A 17,572-nucleotide genomic window follows, 5' to 3' on the forward strand; every position below is an offset into this window, starting at 1 on the left:
TTTTTTGGGCTTGTGGTACTCATAAACCATGGTATTGTAACAAAACTATTTATAACTTAAAAATTCCAATGGTAAAGTGAAAGTGGAACTCCATAGTTAAAAATCTTGTTGCATGTTTTTTAAATGCATATATGTTTAAATCATATATTAAATTTTTAGTAGTTAATAATAATAATAAATTAAAGACAAAGTTATAATTTAGCTAATTTTTACTATACTATTTTTTCAGTATTTGCAGGGTGAGATGTATCATAAAGTGTGCGTTTTGATGTTCTTCACATAGTAACATTTACTGACCATTTACTTTATATAGTTAGACTAGTTTATGATAATAAATAAGTTCTAATATATTATATTTATTGGACTAAGAAAAAATTATTTAACCTCCAATAATTATAATAATTGATTAATGGTAAGATAAACTTGTTTGTTTAATCTTTATCTCTTTTTAAATGAGATACATTATATGATCTATATTCTTTTTGTAAGACACATTTTGTGAATGTGTAAATAAGTTCTAATATATTATATTTATTGAACTAAGAAAAAATTATTTAACCTCCAATAATTATAATAATTGATTAATGGTAAGATAAATTTGTTTGTTTAATCTTTATCTCTTTTTATATGAGATACATTATGTGAATGTATATGATCTATATCTCTCTTTGTAAGACACGTTTTGTGAATGTATATATGCATTTTTATGTTGTACTTAATATTTTAGATTAAAATAATTTTTTCTAATATATTAATTTTATATTGGTTGTGAATCTTATTTTATATATATATATATATATATATAAAAGTTATAAAATATTATTATCTGTAAATAAATGGAAATGACAAAAAGAGTAGGATGCTCCTAATAATATAATGGTTAATGGTTCTTTGGTTTTAAGATGAAATCATCTTTTCCTTTGCAACACATTATATATGAGTGCATATATGTGTTAATAATAAGAAATGATAATAAATAATTGAATATCTTTTATGATTTAGAAAACTCCTCCCTTTTTGGTTGATAGGGCACACTCGTTGCAAAACCGCCTAAAAATAATAACTCCGGTGAGCATCACTCAATGCAACAAGTGCTAAATAAACTATTCAAAAATCATGAGAAATTAGTGAGTTACTACTATCTCTCATGGAAATGATCATAGATAAATAATTTACTTAACGCACTGAAATCCCAAAAATTAATATTTAATATAATGCATTGCGAAAAACCCATTACTTAATAATAACCCCTTTTAATCCTCAAAAATTAATTGATGAATATATATTTTTCGATTTCCCATATTATATAATGCATATACCTGGGGATATTTAAATAGTTGAATACACCATATATTTAATGTCTTAAAATAGTTTTTTGAATTTAAAATCTGATGCCTTGTTATACTCGAAACAAAATTATTTACATATTCCGCAAAACAAAACAAATATATAGAAACAAAAATAAAAACGAACAAAACACAAAATCATCTCATCCTACGGCTACCAACTTTATGTCGTTTTGGAATTGGCATCCAAGTTTTGGGCATTGCCTATCTATTTTTGGGTGGTTCCTCTCAGTTTCAATAAACAGGGGCAATATATAAATGAAACTAAACCCTCCGTTGATTTATTGATATAGTTCTTCGGGCCGGCTATTAACAATTATCTAAACTCTCTTCAGCTTCAGGTAAGCCTGTCTTTAGGCTCTCCATAATGACAATTCACAATTCACGCATTCGATTACTGTTATGGCAACACATTTTCTGCTTCTCTGTCTGAAAAAGCCCAAAGGAGGGTTTTTATATTTCTAAAAAATTAACATTTTCGTCCATGGAACGTGTAGTTTGATTTGTGGGTTTTTGCTGATAATTATCCGTGACATACAGACTGGTTGTACGTTCATCACTGATCCGCTTGTGTGTTGGGCTAAATGTTTTTCTGTGGTGAAGTATTAAAGCGTCGGTTTGCATTTAAATTGAGATTTATCTGTTGATATTTTATAGCTTCGATGAATACGACAAGGATAAAAATGAAAATGTTTGATTAAATCCTGATACAAAATTTTTTCTGGACCTAAATGTCAATTTAATTTAGGCTAAAGAATTGCGACTGTAGCCAACGTAAAACTAGCTGTTTATGACTATGATCAAAGGATGGGTCAGGAGATTTTTTGTTGGCATGATGTGAATCTGTTATGTAAAAGTAAATATGTTCATGAACTCGGTTCAGAAATTAGCCGCCCATTAGTTGCAGTGAAAATGGGAAATTACGACCAAGAGAAGAGAGCGTGTAGTAGACAAGATTCATCTACCAATCCTTGAGGTAGCCATGAAAATAATACTTTTTTACTTGTGAGGCCAATCAAGACTATGGGGTCTAGTAAGATGTCATTTAAGTTTTATGGCCATGTAACTTGTTAGAAGTTGGTAAATGTTTGAGCACACCAGAATGATTTGGACATGATTAAAAGCAGATTTAGGCTTTGTTATTTGGTACAATGGGGTTGATCTCTTTTTACTTAATTGTATTACTTAGCTACTTTATTTAATAATGGGGATTTGTCAATAATATTAGTTACTCACATGAAGCTGACTTTTAAATTGGAGCATTATACTCTTACCCCTTCTTGACGTTACAATATCATGAATTATGACAAAAACATAAAATGAAAAATTATTTCCTAGTAACTTCACTCCTCTATGGTTAGAATTCATGCAGGCTGCCTCAGGCATCAACCTGTTCGGGTTAGTATTCCTGACTTACTGAACCATGTGTACAGCAATCCATTCTGACTTAAACCTTCTCCGGTTCCTTTTAGTATTAGAAAATACAACCACTTAAAACAAATATTGACATTTAGTTTTTGTCATGGTCATTCGTTGCCTACATTCCATCGGGGTTAGCATTTTCTTTCTAAAATTCTCTAAAAATCTATTGTATACACATAACATAATTTCCTCTTTTTGATATACACATAATTTCTTGGTAGAGTTTTTGTTTCTGCCCCTCTTCTTTTGAGATATTTTCTCTTTAACTAGAATGAAGAGAGAATTAATATTTTTTTTTGGTAATTTAAGTTTCTATTGTTTTGTCAAGGAAAACATACAGCCGAGGTAGCTCCGTTGTGGTTTGCCCGACGGGAAACCAGACCAATGATGGAACCTGAAAACTGTTGTCCAAAAAATACAAGGTTTTTACATAATTTGTCTTTGAGTGTTCCATAGCTATGAGAGCTAAAGACTGATAAAGCTGACCATCTAAAAAGAGTTGGAGAGTTGGATTGGAGCCGCAGGTGTCCCTGGCGAAGCAGGATCCTTTCCTTTGAGCAGGAGAGCTTTCATCTGAGACAACTTGGTGTAAATGGCTTGGTGGTCCTTGGCTAACTGCTGGTTTTCTGCTTGAATTCGGCATAGCTGAATGGAAAGCTGGGTCTTGCTATCCTTGCATGCCTCCATTACTCCAGCTTTCCACAGATCCCGCCCAACTCTGAGCTTTATGTCCTTACAGGCTGCGTGAGAACAGAAAAAGCTGATAGGTAGAGGAAAATACTAAATTGGCTGAACAGACCGAGGTTGGGAAGCCTGGACTGCACCAACTCCTGCACTCTGAGTAAACCAACAACCACATTGACCTGACGAGCGAACTGGCGAGAGAATGAAACATTAAACCAAATTCTGGGTGATAAAACCTACTCTATCAGGAACCAGGCACCATGAATGAGGTATGGCTCCCGGGCCATTTGGCCCATCATGCAATCCCATTCTCATTGTGTGACGATGGTGGCAGGTGGACTGTGCCCCTCACACGTTTGACATGGAAATCACCCTAATTGAGGGAATAAAATATTTTATGCTTTTGCCTCCTCTTAAAAGAAAAACTGACTTTGATTAGGTATAGATTTACTTGAATAATTACATAGAAAACTTAAAATTGTCCTTCCACTACAAGTCTCTCTCCCTACCACACGCTTTTGTTCCTTTTGTAATTCTCAGGCTTTGAGGCATAGTCTTGCAATATTTTTCTAGCCCACAAACTTCGACTTTGTTTCCAAGTTCATCATGATATTGAATAATTAGAGTTTCAATCACTCCAAAGTTGAATTCACTGGGATTTTGGGATGTTAAACTTCTAAGCACACAAGAAAGAGTGAGACATGATTAGAAATGAACTCTTGTAAAAGAGATGCTTTTATTACAATGAAGTTGTTTGACAATGGGGTTTGATCCCTTTTTATATCATTCGCTAAGTAATTGTACCGCTAATACAATTTGATTACAGTATTTAATAATATTTAGTTTTCTATTAATTAGTCATTTATATGAATGTGACCTTTACAATTAATTATAAGCACCATTGGAGTGTTATGCTCTAATAGAAATTTCAAACACAATTGATCTAGTATAGTGTAAACCAAGATCAAGAAGTAGAAACTTGTATAGGAGCAATGTACTAGGAAAGGGTAGAGTATGGATCAACATTTCCGATCATGGAAAATTGATTCAAAGAATGAACATGTATTGCAAAGAAATAGTCTAAAGTGCATAAAACCTGGATTGGAAGTGCATGATCACATGAACTATGGGTTGATGTTTTGCATGATGGTTATTAAGGGCAAAGAATATGCATTGGCAATGCAAGGTTACTTGGAGGGATTTTCATTATAGAGAATAAGCATGAAGGCATTTAACATGTAAGTTGTGGTGCAAGCACCATTAGAACCTTGATTGAGGTCAAGCTCTCCAACATGGAGGAGTAAGTATGATGGACCAATATATTAGCCCTTGAATTGTTATTTAACGAGCCATTTAGACAAGTATATGTGTATTGTTATACAAGGCATACTTAGAAAAAGTATTTAGTAGAAGAATGTATGCTATAAAGAGCATAAGGGGTATGTTGTCAATTAAGACGTAATTTATAACCTTGAGTGGAATCCTAACTATTTAGAATAGTAGATTATATAGGGAAAATGTAGAATGCAGATTTTGGTTAAAGATCAATTGCAATTTTTTTGAACAATTTTGGGGTTGGAAGGAATGCATCAAAATGCATAAGTATAGGGAATGGTTTTCCTTTGGTACTTAATATTATATGGGGCTTATTATGATGTTTTGAGTTTGAAAGCTACTGTTATTTGGAGCTCTCTTGGTGAAGCCCTTAGCTTGTGTTTCTATGATTAAATCTATTGAATTAGTCTTCTTCCTTGATTAACAATAAAATATTTTAACATTTTTTTTCCAAATTAATCTCCGTTGTAACTCTCCATGTCAAGCTCATAAATACAAACTTGTGAACATCGTACTACATACTTTAAGTGTCATGATACTTATCAACATATTTTGATGTGATAGACTCTAGAGAATCAGAACTTGTGTTTCTTGCGATGGTCAACTTTGTGTCCTTGTTACCAATGAATATGGATACTCATGTGGCGTTGTCTCTAGGTCAAATTCCCCGACGCAAGTTTTTGCAATTAGTTTGTTCTACTTGTATGAGATTCTTATAATTATTATTGTAGTCTCATTTAATTGTGTTGTTATCTTAAATGACTTCTCTTGCATATCCATAGTTTGTTCAATCATCTATTACTAGTAGCAACTTCTTGTATTCTATTTTCATTGGGAATTATAATCAAGGGACGTGTTTTAACAAAAATCCAGCATTGTGTGAGCTTTGTACCTCTTTGACTTTTTGATCATGTCTACGCCCTCATGGCTTCGACCTCTTGGGGGTTGGTGGCCCTCCCCCCTCCTCTACAAGATGTCAATGCCTTCAATGCTTTGGTTTCAACCCTTCCTCACCCGATCAAAGCTCTTCCCTCTCACTTTGTCAAGTCGCTGGAAGAAATCCCTAAAGTTCTTATGCGTGTTGCCTGATCCAGAGCAATGGCATTGAGGTTAGCTAACTGGGGCCTAATAGGTCAATTCATTGGCCTCTAGCCATCCTTGAGAATGTTGAACTCTTGGATTAACACAAATTGGCATCCCTTAATCAAAGGGAAGCTTTCTCTATCCTTCTGTGGAAGGGGTTTTTTCACCTTCTTGTTTGAAGGAAAGCAAACCGAGACCTAATATTCAGAAGTGGACCTTACTTAGGAGCTTCAGGTTTGTAGCTAAATCGATGGAACCCTAATTTTGATTTTGAAAATAACATTCCATTTGTCGTCCCTACTTGGGTCAAATTACCCCACCTTTCCCTTCACTGCTCAAACGAAGATAATCTTAGGAACATTGGGAACTCTTTGGGTAAATACATAGACCATGTTGAGCCACAATATGGCATGTTTTCCTGTGCTATGATATGTGTTGAGTTGGATCTTGAGAAAGGAATTTCAAAATCCATTAAATTGTTCCTTGAAAAATTGAACTTTATCTAACTTGTGGACTATGACTAGATCTCATTTGAACGCAAAGCTTGCCATGATTACAATCATTTGGTAGGAATTGTTCCAATGCTACACAAAAGCAATGGTGTAATGTCCCAATGGATTAATTTCCCATGGAAGGACGAAATAGCCTATTCAACCCCATGTGCTATAGTCTTGATAAAGGGGGAAAACCCAATTTCCTCAATGTATGGGGCAACATTGGGTGAATTTTGGGTCGACTGGGGCAAGAAAGCCCAAATTGGGGGTTACATTGCAACCCCTCACATGAGAGTGAACCACATGAGAAAATATATAAATAAAGGGGAGTTGGAATCATTTTGCATCATGAATTTGGATTTTATATCTCTATTTTCTTGAGCTGAGGCCCTGAGGATTTAATGCCCCTTCTTGACTAGCTTCGGTGGAGGTGACCCCACCCTATATAGTCTTTGTCTAGTTTCGGTGGAGCTGATCTCACCCTACCTAGACACCCTCTCTTGTTGTGGCACAACATTGGAGCAGTCCTAGTTTTGATTGAAGATTGACGATTTTCCTTGTTTTGGCATAACAATTCTTCTTGAGTAGCTTGGATCGGTTTCGCACAACAAGTTCAAGGGTCTTTCTGGACATTTTCTATGATTAGGACCATTCTGTCCAAGGAGCAGTGGAAGATCTCTTGTTTAGGGCAAAAACTTGATAAATTTGGTGCGAATTGAGAGTTTGAAGCAACGTGTTGTTATTATGACTAATGTGTTGTCCTTGATGGCAACCTACTTGATAAAGATGTCAACATGATGGTAGCAAGATGAATATACAGGCTAGTACAAATGTGACAAAGAGATTGGACAAAGGAATATCAATTCTAAGATAGAGGAATGATAAAGGTAAAGTGTTGGAAAATATACATGGGTCCTGTGAACAAAGACCACATACATACGTGGGTATGGTGAAGCAAAGTCGCGTACAGTTTCCGCACCATGGTATTCTCAATACCAGGGGTCTTTACCATGGTATTGGCCCATAGTAATGAGCGCGACAATGGATATTTGATCCCATCAAAGAATACCATCGACATTACTAAAGGATTGGCCTAAGGTATTGGCTAAGGCCTAAGCTATATAAGGAGATGGAGATCAAAGTGCTAAGTGTGCAAGTTATGGGTTATTGATTGTCGGCACATGGAATGTGGATAGCGAAATAAGGTAAAGCGTGAATGCATTTACTATTAACAATGATACACATTTATAATACATGGGAGTGACCATTGGATTCCATATTCCAAGGTCTCTTGGACTCCCTTTGACTATTTATCTTCCACACCATAACCCTTAGAGGATTAGGTGTCCAACATTCCCCACCTTAATCCGAAGGGTTATGTATGAGTCCAAGAAGAGAGCTGTAATACAAAATGCGCAAAAACATGCATGGCAGCACTAGGCTGAATGTGCTCTCTGAAATGTAGGTATAAAAGGGGTGGTTTAAGGATAACCACCAACACTGGAATGCTTAGTGCAGTTCCCGGAACTCTTCCAAATCTGGCATGAGGCTGAGGTCTTCTGCTAGAGGAAGTGCTCCTAATGTTTTGAAGAGGGAAACCTTCAACCTTGAAAGGGAGGTCTCACCCCGCATAAAAAGGAAGAACCTCAACCTGAAATGGTAGGTCTCAACCTATGATGGTTAAAGAATGACCACCAACTCTGGAATGCTTAATGCAATTCTTGGAACTCTTCCAAAACTGGAAAGAAGTTGAAGTCTTCTGCTAGAGGAAGTGCCCCCAATTCTTTGAAGAGATGTCTCAACCTTGCATAGATGGTTTAAGGCTGATCACCAACCGAAGGCATGCTTAGGGGCATCTTTGTCTCTAGCTACAACTCTGAATCTGGTATGGCAGGTTGTGGCTCAGGCTCGCTTGATGTGGCTTTGAAGCTTATAGATGACCATCATTTCCCCCCTGTCAGATACAAGGTGAGATGATAGAGAAAACTCAACTGCAAGATTGTTCAATACTCTAGAACAAGTTCGGAGATGTGACTGAAATATCTTCTTGGCTGTTGAAACCCATTGCTAAGAAGCGATCCATCCAAGATGAATCTTTGTTCTTGCAGGAGGCTTGTTTCTGAAGCATCTGTTTGAAGAGTGAGTGGTTTTATGATAGTGCTTACATGGATGAAGATCAAAATAGTGTTTTTTCATATGGCCAACTCTTTCACAATGTTGGCATTTCACAATCTGTTGTTGTTGCTGTGGAAGAGGAGCAGAATCTGGAACAGGTGAAGGTGAACCGCCATGAAGAAACCCAACACTCTGAAATTTGATGGGTTTTGAGTAATCTGGAATATGAAAGGAAACCTCCTTATCATATCCAAGACCTCTTTTGTGCTTGTTATGGACAAGCTCTTCCCATGGTCTGATGACCGACTTGGGAAGTGCAGACTGAATTTTTGCATCTGCATGTAAATCTACTTCTAAAATGGGTACTACATTTGCCATTTCTTGTTTTTGATGGGTGTCATGATGCTTATGTTGTTGTAATTCATCTTGCTGACGTTGGGATTCAAGCTGCAAAAAATCAATCTCGTCCTTTGCATTCTGCAGACGTGTTTTAATATCACAAAGAGTGTTTTTGTTGACTTTTACCGTGTTATTAGTAGTAGATTGTATCAGAGTGTTCAAAAACTCTACTACTTCATAAATCTTGGCCATAATCGTAATCGTATAGACTCAGCGAATGAGATGTTGTCTTATATTGAAGTTTTTCTTTTCCCAATATCGAATAGCTAATGGCCAAAGAAAGCAACTTCTTCAAAAGGATAATTACAAGAGAATAATGTAAAGCAAAAGCATTACCTCTGCTGGACAAATTCGGCCTTGCTGAGGGACAATTTGGCCCACAATCAAAAGGATCCCCTGCTATCCATAGTGAGAATTATTTTGCAAGATTAACTTGAACTTCGCCTCCTAAAGGAATGTTAATGTCTGGAACAACTCGACCTCCTCAAGGAAACAAACTCCTCCTACAAAAATGAATTTGCTCCAATTCACTTGAGAATTTAACTTCCAACAAGGCAACAAGTCAATTCAGGCCTCAGAAAGATATGTTCCTGTACCAATCTTGAATCTAAGAGAACTTGTCTTGGCAACAACAACTTTAATAACAATCTCTGATATGAACAACCTCTAAGAAAATACACCAATTCGATCCACAAAGGATAGTCTCGGCCTCAAACAATTGTCACTGAACTCCTAAATAATGCCAAAATTACAATCCATAGTGATAGATAAATTTGTCCCCCTTTGCAGAGAACCAATCGAGATCACAAAATCTTCAGAAGACAATCTCTGGACAATATCTCAAGCTATAGGAAGATTGTTGGTAAATTGAGAATTCAGCCTTTTGTAAATATGATTAGCTGAACTCGGCCCTTTCAAAGATGAGAAACTCGATCTCAAAGAGAATAAATTCTTAACATTTCAACCTCTTCTTTCAGTGTAAGAAAATATGGAATAACCCTCTGTAATCTGATTATCAAGCTGAGCGAATGGCACTAGAAAACTCATGATTGTAGAGACATAGAATAGGATAATAATCAGAGAGCAGAGAATGCTACCAAAATTTTGTGAAACAATTTCTGAATGTATATCTGAATTGCTTTTATAATATCACAAAGAATAATTGTTGCAGATATATGATATCTCAATAGGAAATGGATGCATCCCACTAGGAACTGGAATTCGAAAATATCCCCAAGTACTTTATAACTATGGAAACATGGTTTTTGGGTACCAGTATCGTCGATTGTATCGACAAATCCAATTTATCATTCAACATGAAGAGCCACGAAGGCTCGTGGAACTACGTATAGCCCTTTAAAGGCGTCTGTATGGTACCTTATTTAGAAGAAATGAAGCATTAAATCTACTAGCAGAATCTATAGCTTCCACCTCGCTCAGTAGACTATCTGTATATTGCCAAAACTATCTGGCACTTATGTGTGAACTCTTGCTGTCGACTTACACTGAGCTCACGGGAATTGGAACTCAACATGGAACTCTTTAATAAACAAACTACTTACACTGAGCTCCGTTCAAAGTCAGAATGTCGCATTTTACTCCATTCATCGCCTTCCCCAACATCAATTCTCTTCGTCCATTGCAACAAATCATTCAATTTTCAAAGTTGGAATTTGTAAACCGGACACACTTATCTCTTTGTAATTATAATTTTAAACTTTGTCATTATGTTTGAAAATCCATCACGCATACCTGCACAAGGAAGTGGTATAACGTTGTTTATCTTGTTGGATGAGACATGCTCCTCCAAGGCTTTGACTTCAATGAATTTGATCGATTTTGATAACTTTTTATATAACTTGAAGAGCAGGGCTTCAATCAACAGACTTCAATGCATTTGACAACATGCTTACACAATCCAACGTTTTCTCCCTCGTCCCATCCTCTGTTGGATTCATTTCACCTTCCATTCATTTTACCTTCATTTAGATTCAAATGTGTATTGCCAAAATGCACAACAATGAAAAATTGGCGCACGATATACAAAACGCCTTTTCAATTTCAGATTTGCCAGGCAAGGAAGGCAGAGTAGTGCCCAGAATGGCAGAGGGCGTTTCTTCACTCAAGCGGAGCAATGGAAGACACGCATGTGAGGGAATCTAGAGTGTTAGGAATTTGGTAGGAGGTATTACTGTGCTTCACACAGAGCAATGGCAGGATTGCATAACAACGCTTAAATGTGCAGAGAGAGACTCAAATGAAACGGTTTGATGCAGTTGCATTGCATACCTACAGGCAGAAAGGCCACAAAATCAGTGGCTCAAATTTGGACAGGGCAGGAGTACGCCTGCTCTGATACCATGTCAGATGCACATGGAATATGGACAGCCAAATAAGATAAAGTGTGAATCAATGTTTTTAAAACCGGAACCAGTGATCGGATCGGTCCACCTAATGAACTGGTTTACCAACCGAAACCGGTCAAACTGGGATTGGTTTGGTCTAAACGAACTGGCTTTAGAAAAATACATTAAATAATTAATTTTTAATGAAACAAAACTATTTTTAAGATTTAAAACCACGATTCCAAGCCAATAGAGACAAAATATGCAAATTTTGCTCATTTATATACCATGTAAAGGTGAATATATCAAAATGGCATTGAGTGCAATAAATATCATCGACAAAATAACAAAATACATAAGCAATGAGGCTCTAAATGGCCTATAAAGTCCAAAAACAATGCTGCAAGCTATGAGGCCATTGGCCAACTACAAGTCTACAGTGTAGACATGATCAATCATCAAGTTCATCACCACTTCTAGACACATGATCATCATTAGGAGCTACATAGACATCATATGGTTCAGAGTCTGAGGATGCCTCAACCTGATCTGCAACCTCAGTAGCAATGCCACCAATAACAATAGAAGCGGACCTAATGGAAGCACGAGTTTGTCGAACTGCATGATTAGTGCCTTCCATTGGTTCTTTGCCTTTCCTTAATGTCGCTACTGATCCTAGTTTTGATGCCGCCACAAAATCTGCTTCATCACCTGCTAAAGCCATGATATCAAAATCAGCCTCAAACACAGGATCTTCAGTCTCCTCCACCCATTCTGATGTTGGATCAATATCGTCCAACACAATGGGATCTAGATCAGTTGTTTTGTTCATCATTTGGTTCCTCCTCAGTCAAAGGTTGTATTGCACGAAAACAAGATCATTTAACCGTTTTTGTTCCAAACGGTTTCTCTTCTTCGTGTGTATGCGCTCAAAAACAAACCAATTGCGCTCACAACCTGAAGCATTGCAAGTTTGGCTGAGGACTCTAATTGCAAACCTTTGCAATTGAGGACACTGGCCACCAAATGACTCCCACCAATGTGCTGCAAAGAAAAAGACATTAATTAGTAACTTAGTTTATAATTTGAATTGTAAAGAACGTAAACAATTTTAACTTGAAAAGAAAAACAAATTGGAAATTGGAATTGCTTACCTGGTTGATCCACATCTCTTGCCATCTTTGCCAAGTTTTTGCCAAAGGTACCACCTGCCATAGTGAAAATAGTAAGTTGTCTATGTATTTCCAACTGGTTTGCATGGGTAGGGACCATGCGCTCCAAGCAATCAATCAATCTAGCTCTGACCTCCCCATCCTGCAGATCTCCTAGCCGATCTTTATAATGATACTTTGGGTTCAAAAAATACCCAGCTGCATGTATAGGATGATGGAGTTGATTGTTCCATCTGTTATCAATGATCTCCCATATATGGCCATATTTAGCTAACCTGTCCTTGTAAGCTGCCCGTATCTGCTCCTTTGCCTGATCCATAGCCTCATAAATGTAGCCCATGGCCAATTTTTCCCCATCCACCATCCTTAGCACCTTAACAAGGGGCTCGGTAATTTTCACAAGCTCTATAGACCTTTTCCAAAAATAATTGTCAAACACTTTCTTTTTGGTGTCTTTTCCATCTTGTCTACGAGCCCATTGAGATTCAAACCATTCTTCAGAAGAAAACATTTTCTGCAAGTTTTTATGTTGACCATTGAGACATTGCAACGTGAGGAAGTGAGTTGCAAATCTCGTAATTGCAGGCCTAACAAGCTCTTTGCCCCTAGTGTTTTTCCTCATTAGGTTCAATACCCATGAGTGGTTGTAAATGTATTTTGTAATGCACTTGGCATGCTCTACAGTGTTTTTTACCCACTCCACTTTGCCTATGTCCTCAAGCATGAGGTCTATGCAATGTGCAACACATGGAGTCCAAAATATGGTCCTATATTTGGACTCAAGCATCTTTCCAGCAAGAACATAGTTTGAGGCATTATTGGTGATGATCTGCACAACATTCTGCTCCCCAACTTCCTAAATAATGTCATCCAAAAGCTCAAATAGAAGGGCTGCATCCTTCACCTTATCAGATGCATCAACTGATCTCAAAAACATGGTTCCTTGAGGGCAAGAAATAAGGAAATTAATGATAGTGCGGTTCTTTCCATCGGTCCATCCATCTGACATGATGGAACAACCTGTTTTGAGCCATGAATCTTTAAACTCAACCAAATACTTATCAATGGAAGATATCTCTTTTTGCAAAAGAGCTCCCCTCAAGTCATGCATACTAGGTCCTTTGAAGCCCTTTCTTGCAGCTATAACAGAGTCCCACATAGCTTGGAATAGCGTGAGCGAGCAACATTAAATGGGATATCTGAATCATACCACCATCTAGCAATGTATTGATGAGAAGTTTCTTTGCATTGTTTTTTCCAATGTTAATCCAAAGTGGGTTGACGACTTCGTTGGGAGGAAGTGGGATTAGAAGCGGCAATGTAGACAGAAGATGAGAAAAAACTTTGGATGTTTGTTCTCTTTGTTCCTTTCGATGGTTGGCCACAAGAAGGATGAACATAGTGAAAGGGGTCATTGGTGGAAGGGATAGAAGTTGAGTCTTGAATCTCATAATCATCATACCTACTCTCTTTCATGGCTTCTAATAATTCCCTCTTCCTTGCAATGTCATCTTGGATGGCCTTCTCCCTGGCCTTATCCTCATAAAACTTTTCAAGCTTGGAAATGTATTTTGCCCTAATAGGACCTAACACTGCATTTGGTGCACCACATGGCGTTACTTGGCCTCTTATCCCAGCCAAGTGTTGTTTCAATCTAAGAATACCCCCACCTCCAATAGATTTATGGCATAATTTGCATATCATTTTTCCATCAATTACATCACAATGAGCCCATGCACTGTCCTTTCCTTTTGGAGCCATGTTTGCTTGAAATAATTACAATTTGCAAAGAAATCTGCCATTTAAAAAAAAAATTGCAGCTAAGCAACATGGAAAACCAAAGCTAAATTTAGGAAAACAAATGCACATGTAGGCTACAAAATTTGATAGCATAGAACTAGAGATTTGATAGCATAGATGATAGAAGTGAGAAGTTTATAAATTTATAACACATAAAAATTTTTAATTCATGGACAACAGTGAAATGAGGAATTTTCAAGTGAAAATCCTTACCTGGAAATGCAAACTAGCTTCCTTAGCCTCCTCTTGAAGATGCCAACTCCACTGACAGCTACAAACTATCTCCAAAATAGCTCCAACTCCAACTCCAAGATGACTACTCCAACAAAAACTCAACACTTTCCAAGCTCCCAAGCAAACTCACAAACACTCATAAACACTCCAAATGAGATGTGTGAGACAAATGAGAGGGAGAAGGGCATCTTAAAGGCTTGGAGAGGGTGTTTTTGGAGGGAAAGGACACTTACTTTCCCTCCAAAACCCCTAAACAACCATGGAAAATCCGCTGTGTGGGTCCTCGGCGAGCATGGCATGTAACTGGCCGGTTTAGGACGGAACCGGCCGGTTTGACTACAAACCGGCCGGTTCCATCCTAAACCGATCGGTTAGGACCGATTAGGGCCAAAATCCCACCAGACTGCCTTCTTAATCGGGTTTTTCAACCGGTTCCAACCGATGGCCCTGCTGACGGCCGGTGAGACAGGTAACCAGTTAGCTATGCCGATTTTAGAAACACTTGCGTGAATGCATTTACTATTAACAATGATACACATTTATAATACATGGGAGTGACCATTGGATTCCATATTCCAAGGTCTCTTGGACTCCCTTTGACTATTTATCTTCCACACCATAACCCTTAGAGGATTAGGTGTCCAACATTGATGAATGATTTGATTTGAAACAGATGTGCATCAAAGAGAATGGAGGAGGTTCATATTTAAAAGCATTATAGTAACTAATAAGCTTGCTTGCTTGATCCTTTATGAGTATGACTAACAATGATAAATTTGTGACGGTAGTAATACTCTAACACGAACATGTGACAGTAAGGGTTGTGAATATGCTTTGTGGTTGCAACGAATGAATGATTTAGTAATTGCAGATCTGTACGCAGGTTTTCTTTAGAAAGGTCATGTACATATGCTGATCTACTTCAGGGGATTGCGTATACATTCCGCAAAAAAAATCAGATCGGTACGCAGGTGTGAAGCATTAAGAGTGCGTACATACGCGGTTGTTCTTTACAAGAGTCACATACAACTGCTAGGGTTTTGAAGCATGAACTGTTAATGATGGTTGATCAATTTAGTTATGTTTGCTGATGTTTGTCAATGATGTCTCTCTCTAATAATGATCTGTGTTTAACAATACTGGTTAGGTTGAACTGATTGTGGAATGAAATATTAACTAACTGATGATGCTGATGTATAATTATCTGTATTTGGTTTTGTGATTTGTGATGGATTTAGTATGTGATACAGTGATTGTTTCAATGTGACAGTGATTCTGATTCAGGTATCAATATTTTTGAGATCTATACGTGGGTATTCTTCAGGAGAAGCGCGTACATACGTAGGTATGATTAAGAACAATAGCGTATACAATCTAATGTATGCTTGATCAGGGTTTGCAATGGCAACAATTGGTTTCTATGATGGGTAACAATGTTTGGCTTGGTATATTGATGAGTGGCTATGCATTGGCATGATATGTTCTGATCTAGTTTGATCTAGTTGCATTGGTTACAATAGTTGATTTGATGATTCAGTTGGTTTAATATTTGAGTAATTGATTTCAGAATAGTTGAAAGTGGATCCAGTTTGAAACATTCTGAAAAGTGATCTATAAAGAGCTGAAGATAGCAACCTTCGGAAAGGGGGTGGTAGCTACCTTCTAGTAGGCGCTGGAAAACGAGAGAAGGTTGTAGCCTTTTGCAGGTAGGAGCTTACGCACTAGTTAAAGTCCGCACTAGTACAAGATTATTTTATTTTTAAAAGAAGACAAAGACGACAACAATAGTGGTTTTCTCCCACATTGGGTTTCCACCTAAAATCTTGGTGTTCATGTGTGTTGATGTGTTTCTTATGTGTTGATGATCTATTTGCTCTCTACTGCTCATAGTTTCTGCTTAATACATGTTTTAATGAAGTAATGATGCACTGGTTAAAGATTAACAGATGATGAATTATATGTAAATCTAGTTGACTGGATATACGCAATTTGCTTTCATCATAGTCGCGTACGTATGCGGGTTCACTGAATAACAGTCGTGTATAGAAATTGGAATAAGAAAAGTAAAGTTGAAGTAAGTTTTAAAAATATTGAATCAGCCCCCCCCCCCCCCCCGCCCTTTTCAGTTTTTTCCCTAACAATTGGAATCAGAGCAGGTCCTTTAGAAGAAGCTTGATCGCTTGAAGGAAGATTCATCAAGATGAGCAATCAAGAGGGAGTAGCATCTATCAGGCCACCATTGTTTAATGGATCCAACTTGGTTTTCTGGAAAGTCAGAACAAGAGCTTATTTGCAGTCACTTGGAGTTGATGTTTGGGGAATCGTTGAAGGAGGCTATCAGTATCCATCCTCCATTCCCACAGATGAAGCAAAAAAGAAAAAATATGAGACCAATGCAAAGGCTGTCAACGCTTTGTTGGGAAGCTTGGCAGAATCAGAATTTGTAAAGGTCATGCAACTGAATACCGCAAAGGCTATATGGGACAAGATCATCCAGAGTTATGAAGGTGACACTAAGGTAAAGAGTGCCAAACTTCAAACCTTTCGAATTCAATATGAAACCCTCAGAATGCATAGTGATGAAAGTATTGCAAGTTTCTTTCTTAGGGTAGATGAGATAGTTAATTCAATGAGAAATCTTGGTGATGAAGTAAAATAATCAATGTTTGTTGAGAAAATCCTAAGATCTCTAACCCCAAAATTCGATTCGAAAGTCTCTGCCATTGAAGAAATGTAGGATTTGAAGAACCTTACTGTTGACCAACTTCATGGGATCTTAACAACTTATGAAATGAGAAAAGGGGGTCCTTCAGATATCAGAGAAGCAACATTCAAAGCTACTTCTAAAGGAAAAGAAAAGGAGGAGCTTAAGGAATCAAGTTATGTATCAGATGAAGAAGAGACAAATTTTGTAAAGAAACTCCAAGTAGGAATTGGCAGATTTAGAGGTAAGCTTCCTTTCAAATGTTTTGCTTGTGGAAGAGTTGGTCATTATGTTGCTAAATGCCCTTATAAAGAAAACCATGAGAAAGGGAAAAATTCTGCAAAAGTAAATTTTAGAGGAAGGTTTGAAAACAAGAAAAGATTCTACACACACGAAGATAGTGATGGTCTTTCAAATGGTGAAGAGGGTGAGTCTGATC

The 17,572-nt window shown here is 37.2% G+C and overlaps 1 protein-coding gene across 6 annotated transcripts in view; it reads left to right on the forward strand.

The window, feature by feature from the left end:
- The first annotated feature begins 1,510 nt into the window (after positions 1–1,510).
- The window catches only part of LOC149238396 (proline iminopeptidase-like), a 327,298-nt gene continuing 311,236 nt past the window's right edge, over positions 1,511–17,572 (forward strand). Inside the window, exons 1-3 of one of the 6 annotated variants that reach the window (XM_089373020.1) lie at positions 1,514–1,687; positions 15,700–15,774; positions 15,997–16,135. The gene's annotated coding sequence lies outside the window, so the exon portion shown is untranslated. Of the gene's footprint in view, positions 1,688–1,781; positions 1,894–15,699; positions 15,775–15,996; positions 16,136–17,572 lie in introns of those variants that run through there. The other 5 variants (XM_089373021.1, XM_089373024.1, XM_089373022.1 and 2 more) reach the window with 5 other exon arrangements.

The sequence above is a fragment of the Pinus tabuliformis genome, chromosome 8 (genome assembly GCF_031772625.1).
Source record: "Pinus tabuliformis cultivar Carrire ecotype Pingquan chromosome 8, CPIR1, whole genome shotgun sequence".
Lineage (NCBI taxonomy): Eukaryota > Viridiplantae > Streptophyta > Pinopsida > Pinales > Pinaceae > Pinus > Pinus tabuliformis.